This window comes from Marmota flaviventris, chromosome 9 (genome assembly GCF_047511675.1).
Source record: "Marmota flaviventris isolate mMarFla1 chromosome 9, mMarFla1.hap1, whole genome shotgun sequence".
Classification (NCBI taxonomy): Eukaryota; Metazoa; Chordata; class Mammalia; order Rodentia; family Sciuridae; genus Marmota; species Marmota flaviventris.
Genome location: NC_092506.1, coordinates 59,847,914 through 59,855,749, shown reverse-complemented (window position 1 = coordinate 59,855,749; position 7,836 = coordinate 59,847,914). Strand labels below are relative to the sequence as shown.

Below are 7,836 nucleotides of genomic sequence, written 5' to 3'. Positions count from 1 at the left end.
TAGAGACAATGTCCAAGGGTAAGGACATGGCAGTTTCATCAGCCTGGAAATGCTTTATTTAATGTGTTTATTTATTTATTTTTATTGATTTTGTTTTTTTAAATACATGACAGCAGAATGCATTACACATTCTGCTTATTACACATAAAGAGCACAATTTTTCATATCTTTGTATATAAAGTCTGTTCATGCCAATTCATGTCTTTATACATGTATTTTGTTTCTTTTGCATTATAATTCTTATTACACATATATACCACAATTTTTCATATCTCTGTATATAAAGTAGGTTGACACCTAATTCATGTCTTCATACATGTACTTTGGATAATGATGTCCATTACATTCCACCATCCTTGATAATCCCCTGCCTTCTCCCTTTCCCTCCTTCTCCTCTTCCCTATCTAAAATTCATCAGTTCCTCCCATGGTCACCCTCCCTACCCAACTATGAGTCAGCCTCCTTATATTAGAGAAAACATTTGGCATTTGTTTTATTGGGGATTGGCTAACTTCACTTAGCATTATCTTCTCCAACGCCATTCATTTACCTGCAAATGCCATGATTTTATTCTCTTTTATTGCTGAGTAAAATTCCATTGTGTATATATGCCACATTTTAAAATCCATTCATCCACTGAAGGACATCTAGGTTGGCTCCACAGTTTAGCTATTGTGAATTGTGCTGATATAAACATTGTTGTGGCTGTGACCCTGTAGTATGCTGTTTTTAAATCCTTTGGGTATAGACCAAGGAGAGGGATAGCTGGGTCAAATGGTGGTTCCATTCCCAGATTTCCAAGGAATCTCTATACTGCTTTCCATATTGGCTGCACCAATTTTCAGTCCCACCAGCAATGTATGAGTGTAACTTTTTCCCCACATCCTCGCCAACTCTTAATTGTTGTTTGTGTTCATAATAGCTGCCATTCTGACTGGAATGAGATGATATCTTAGAGTAATTTTGATTTGCATTTTCTGATTGCTACAGATGATGAATATTTTTTCATATATTTGTTGATTGATTGTATATCCTCTTCTGAGAAGTTTCTGTTTAGGTCCTTGGCCCATTTGTTGATTGGGTTATTTGTTTTTTTGGTGCTTAGCTTTAGGAGTTCCTTATATACCCTAGAGATTAGTGCTCTATCTGATGTGTGAGGGGTAAAGATTTGCTCCCAGGATGTAGGCTCTCTGTTCACCTCACTTATTGTTTCTTTTGCTGAGGAAAAAGAACTTTTTAGTTTGAGTCCATCCTATTTATTGATTCTTGGTTTTAATTCTTGTGCTATAGGAGTCTTATTAAGGAAGTTGGGGCCTAATCCCACATGATGAAGATTAGGGCCTACTTTTTTCTTCTATTAGATGCAGAATCTCTGGTTTAATTCCTAGGTCCTTGATTCATTTTGAGTTAAGTTTTGTGCATGGTGAGAGATAGAGGTTTAAGCATATGGATTTCCAATTTTCCCAGCACCATTTGTTGAAGAGGCTATCTTTTCTCTAGTGCATGTTTTTTTGCACCTTTGTCTAACATAAGATAATTGTAATTTTGTGGTTAGTCTCTGTGCCCTGTATTCTGTACCATTGGTCTACAAGTCTATTTTGGTGCCAATACCATGCTGTTTTTGTTACTATTGCTCTGTAGTATAGTTTAAGGTCTGGTATAGTGATGCCACCTGTTTTGCTCTTCCTGCCAAGGATTGCTTTAGCTCTTCTGGGTCTCTTATTTTTCCAGATGAATTTCATGATTGCTTTTTCTATGAGGAATGCCATTGGGATTTTGATAGGAATTGCATTAAGTCTGTATAGTGCTTTTGGTAGTATGTTCATTTTGATAATAATTCTGCCTATCCAAGAGCAAAGTAGATCTTCTGGAAATGCTTTATTGAGGGGAGGCACAGGAAGTAATAACTAAAGTCAGGCTAGTCTTGAGTCTTGGCAAATAAGCCTCCTTCATTGAAGCTTGCCTGGAAACTTAGGAAACAGTCTTGGGTTATATATGACTACTGTTAAATTGGCACAATTGGGGTATTGACTCGCTGGGCTGAAGCCTTGAGAGATGCAATAATAGGGCAATGAGAGTTTGAAGGAGGAGTTCAATGGGCTTAATATGGTCTGGTCCACATTTGGACTCTTGAGTCCACAAGTCTGGGACCAAACCACATGTACATTTCTTTAGGAAGTGGAATGATCTGAGAGTAGGAAAAAAAAAGTCAAAGCAGCAATTTAGCCTGGATCAAGCATGCCTGTCATACCCACTTCCACTCCATCTTTAATCTGATTTCATTTTGGCATTCCTGTTAAATGGTCAGTGCGAAGTCAACTACTCAGAGTTTGTTATTAGAGATGGGGTGTAGATATATGTAAGAGAGACCTTTTTACTGAAATGATGATAAAAATTAATCAAACAAAACAAAACCCCATTTCTTGAGAAATATCCTGTAAGGAACAGAGAGTCAGATCCTCATGGTGGGATAGGAGATCCTTACTATGCATAGGCACTGTGGGAGACATCTTCAGTGGTACATCAGGGGAAGACAAGAACAAAGGTTCAAACAATGCAAAGGGGGCAGTGTGTGTGTGTGTGTGTGTGTGTGTGTGTGTGTGCACGCATGCACTGGCCTCCAGGTGACACCTATTGACTTCAGAATGCTATTTAGAATAATTCGGGACTCCAGTGAAATAGTCTCATTCTTTTGAACACCTATTACCAAGCAGCATGCTAAGCACTTTCATATGGCTTATCATTTGAAATTCTAAACATCTACTTAATGGAGTAAATATTATTTCCAACTTGCTAATGAGAAAATAAAAGCTTGGATTGTTAGAATGATATGATCAAGGTAAAATACTAGTTAGTGGCAGAGTAAGTATTTCATTTTAAAGAATACGACTTTAGAAGCAATGCATTTAGCCAGTTTATTTTCCTGCCTCTTGATGCTGTAGGACCAATAACACATTTTAAGTGGGTCATTACAAGTGTGCAGGATTTTAATGCTGTATTCAAAGAAAAACTAGTCTTCCTAGAAGATCAATCACATTTCTTAGGCTAAATGATTCCCAGAATAAAGATGGGTCTCTTACAAGGAGTCTTCTCAGAGTGCTGCAAGTTTGTACACATGCCTAACCACCATATGAATTCATGAAGTTAAACCACACTAAAAGAACTAAAGGGATATCACCTGAGAATGGAATGGTAATTAATGCTGATCCCTTATATTCAGCTTTACTCCACCAGGTCATAAGACATTATATAAATAGCAATACATGTGTGAGGCAGAAGTAAGGCGAAGGTAATAATAAACAGAAATTTTCCAAGTGTTGGGTCAGTATCTGGTTGTGCAGGGTGCCTGTTGATACTGGCCAAATGAAGTTGCAACACTTTTTTTCTTAGGTATGTATAGCTGATTTCTTATAGTTGATTTTTTTTTAAATGTTGAGTTGGAAATGCACGGGAGTCATACCTGGAAGACCTGGACCTGTATTTCCAATTTACTACATATTTGTGAGGTGATACTGGAGGAAATATTTTATGTCATTTAAATTATATTGACAGTTCCAGATGGATGTTTGTTTTATACTATAAAAGAAGAAATATCTTTCAGAAGTTCTATACTTTGGGTACTAACATATAGTATCTTCTTTAAAATATGCTTTAAGTTCTAAAGCATAAAACTTATTATCTGTAATGTTTTGGTGGTCCATCATAAAAAAGTGGTTAGCTCTAATGAACAAACATAAAACTAATTGAAGGATGAAACTATGAGTTATTAGTCTCAAGAGTTTATTATGTGGTTAATCTATCAATTGAACCTAGCTCAATAGGAAATCCAGAAGGAAATGCAGAGAAGGTAGGGATTATAAATATTTCCAGGCAGTTTATTATCTCCTATGGAAAATAATAGTGTTGTTTTCTAATGCCCTTATTTTCCTAAACCCACTAATTAACTTCACCTGCCACAGGGATGATTTATTTAGGTCTTGTTTAGATACTACCCCAAGGATACTAAACATGACATGCTTGATCTCCAGAAATTCATTGCTTCTCTTAGTTATTGATCACTAAGAGAAAAAGGACAATTTCTTCTACTTTATTATTCACTCTGTGATAATTATAAACTGAATATATATGAATATATATGTTCTTATATTGCATGACAGATCACATACTAGGTACAAGGCACAAACAAGAGATACACACTTGAGTGCATATAATAAAGTCATAGAGTATTGGAATTATCAATTTAGGTTCTCTTGGGTCAGTATGGGATATTTCATGGGAACTGAAAAAGAAAAAAGAAAGGTACCTAAATTCACATGACCATGGAAAAGGGAAAGGGACCAGAGATGACTTTTCAAAGGAGGTAACCTAAGAGCTGATTTTGAACAAGGATGGAAGGTAAAGCAGAATAACATTCTCATATGTCAGTTTTCTGATCCTAAGATTACCAACCAACTGTCAATACTACAAGGTTTACCAACACCAGACAGGTACAATTTTTACAGGACTACATATTTTTTTTATCCTACTTTCTATATTAACAGGAAAGCATTCTCATCTGTGATGCTGGGGCCACACTACAACCACACAGTGGAAACCCCTGCCACCTTCTTCCTTGTGGGCATTCCAGGCTTGCAGTCTTCACACCTTTGGCTGGCTATCTCACTGAGTGCCATGTACACCACAGCCCTGGTAGGAAACAACATCATCATGGTGGTAATTTTCATGGATTCCACTCTATGAGAGCCCATGTTTTGCTTCCTTTGTGTTCTGGCTGCTGTGGACATTGTCATGGCCTCTTCTGTAGTCCCCAAGATGGTGAGCATCTTTTCCTCAGGACACAGCTCCATCAGCTTCCAGGCCTGTTTCACTCAGATGTACTTTGTCCATGCAGCCACAGCTGTGGAGACAGGGCTGCTGCTGGCCATGGCTTTTGACCGCTATGTAGCCATCTGCAAGCCCCTACACTACAAGAACATTCTCACACCCAGAGTGATGCTGAGGATGAGTGTGACCATCACCATCAGGGCTGTCATATTCATGACCCCATTGAGTTGGATGATTAGTCATCTACCTTTTTGTGGCTCCCATGTGGTTCCCCATTCCGACTGTGAGCACATGGCTGTGGCCAAGTTAGCATGTGCTGACTCCATGCCCAGCTGTTTCTACAGTTTAATTGGTTCCTCCATTATTGTAGGCTCTGATGTAGTTTTAATTTCTGCCTCTCATACCCTGATTCTCAGGGCAGTATTTGGTCTCTCCTCAAAGAATGCTCAGTGGAAGGCATTAAGCACATGTGGCTCCCATGTGGGGGTTATGGCTTTGTACTACCTACCTGGGATGGTGTCAGTCTATATATCCTGGCTAGGACAGGACTCAGTCCCTCTGCACACTCAGGTGTTGTTAGCTGACTTGTATTTGGTCATTCCTCCCACTTTGAACCCTATTATCTATGGCCTGAGAACCAAACAAATGCGCAAACTGTTGTCTGTTGGAACACACTTGTAAGTGTTCATGAATACTAAATTCTTTAGACCGTGAACATTCCAGCCAACTTCAAAGGTATCTTAGTCATCTATGGAGATAGATTTTTTTTTAACCTACACCTCAGGAATTCTAAGATGAAGCCATAAAGAGCATCCTTTCAAAGCTTTCAATTTATAATAATAATGCTAATGGAATAATTCTGATTGTCTGACAACATTTTTATTAGTATTTATTAGGAACCAATTTGCACATAGAAAATATATTTTTGATTTTTCTTTCCTTAGCTTCTGACCTGTATTTTTAACCTAATATCTCAAGAGTTCCTTTGCTGAAGGAAAAATTATTTAAAACACTTTCACCAATCCTCCTATGATTTTCTCAGAATTTTTTCTCCCCCATGTAATTACATGGAAGAAGCTCTTACTATGTGACTCTTTCCTTTGGTCCATTAACAATCCACTCATTTGGGTTATGTGCTCACATCTAGACCAGTGTCTTCCAACCACAATGGATTCCAGTTTATCCAAGGACATACAAACTTGAGATCAAAGATGGTGGCAATTTTTGAACACTTGAACTTGAAAAGAGGAAAAAGAATCATAGCAAGAGAAGCCAATTATCAATATATGATGCCGATAACATTTTTCTGCTGTCTAGCTCTATTTCACCTCTGACACCAAGATAGATCCCTGTTCTGCTCTTTGTCACTCAACTTTAAGACATAGAAAAGAGGGACCAAATATAACTTAGGTGTTTCTTCCTGTGGGTACATCTCAGGATCTTTCTGGGATGAAAAGTTTACTTCACAACAATATAGAAATAGACATTGAAATATCACCATTCTTTTGTAGGTCCCTGCATACTTACATGGGTTTTGTTTTACATATTTTTCTTTCAGAAAGTCTTAAACCTAGTTATCAACACTGTGAAAGAAAAAAGATCTCATACATAGGAGACATATATATATTTGATTAGGGTACATTTGAATATCAATTTAAATATAAATTCTTAATAGTGCTAAAATTGACAGTATAAGAAGAAACCATTGATAGTGTGTTGTTATATCTGTCTTAAGGGTTGTTTTTACGGAAAGTAGAAACAATGTTAACTTATTAAGGTTCCAAGAAATAATGAATGGAAAAAATTATATAACATTTGACACATTTTATGTACTTAAAATTACACAAGTGTTAAGACAAATTTTAACAGTGCTAGGATTGGAACTTAGTCCTGTGTAAATTAATACTAATATGATACTCTTTCAAAGTAATTTGCTGACTAAAACTCATAATCCATAAATTTTGCTAGCATTGGACTTCTTTACCAACCAAGAAGTTTTCTACTTGGGTGCCAACAAAGTAGGAGGAAGCCTTACAAAAATCTGATAATAATGAAAATGATAGTACAACATGAATTTATTTGTCTTAAATATTTGTAGTTTACAATTTTTTTTCACATAAAAAACTTAGATCTTGAAGAAAAATGAATAAGAATCAGGAATTTTAAAAAAAGCGTGATTGGTCTTGGGAATGTAGTTTTAAAGGAGACAAAATCATATCCAGGAATTAATTATATTTTGGTAAAAGAAAAAAAGAGATTGAAATTAAAATTTCATTAGGAACATTAAAGATAGAATATTAGAACACTTGTACTAGAAAACAGAATAAGGAGATGACTGAGATCAAATAGAAAATAACAGACATAAGAAAACAAAGAAGTGTAATGAATATGTGTTAGATATTTATGTCCATGGAATCCCTCAAGAGGATTTAAGAATTAAAGGAATCTAAAGATTATTTTTATATGAATTTTCAAAGAACTCGCCTAGAAATATTTATCTGAAATTGTCAACTCTTTGAATAATATTTTTGAGTCTGTCAAATATTTAAAATAATAAAAATTGCCTTTGGCCTTCAGACAAAACAAAAACAGAAAGTAAATAAACAAAACGCCCCAAACCTAAGTCATGTTCAAGGAAAGTAAAACCAGGCTTAAACTGCTTTTTTAAAAATTTTTTATTTTATTGGTTCTTCTTAGTTGTACATGACAGTAGAATCTACTTTGATAAAATCATTCAAGCATAGGATATATCTTGTTCTGATTCGGGCCCCATTCTTGTGGTTGGGCATTTCTTGACAGCAGCATGTAAATCCAATAAGAGTAGAGTAATACTTTTAAACCAACAAACAAAAACCCCTCATGAACAGAAATTATGAACTAAAATATTTTTTCTTAATGGTTTATTTTAATTTATTATAATTTTAATTGTACATTTTTATGAGATATAGTGTGATAATTCATTACTTGTCATGATAAGTATAATTAGTAGTCATTAAATTCAGTGTATTGAGC

General features: G+C 35.7%; 1 pseudogene; it reads left to right on the top strand.

Annotated features, from left to right (window-relative positions):
- Positions 1–4,560: 4,560 nt before the first annotated feature.
- Positions 4,561–5,505, top strand: LOC114098595 (olfactory receptor 52I2-like; annotated as a pseudogene).
- Positions 5,506–7,836: the final 2,331 nt, after the last annotated feature.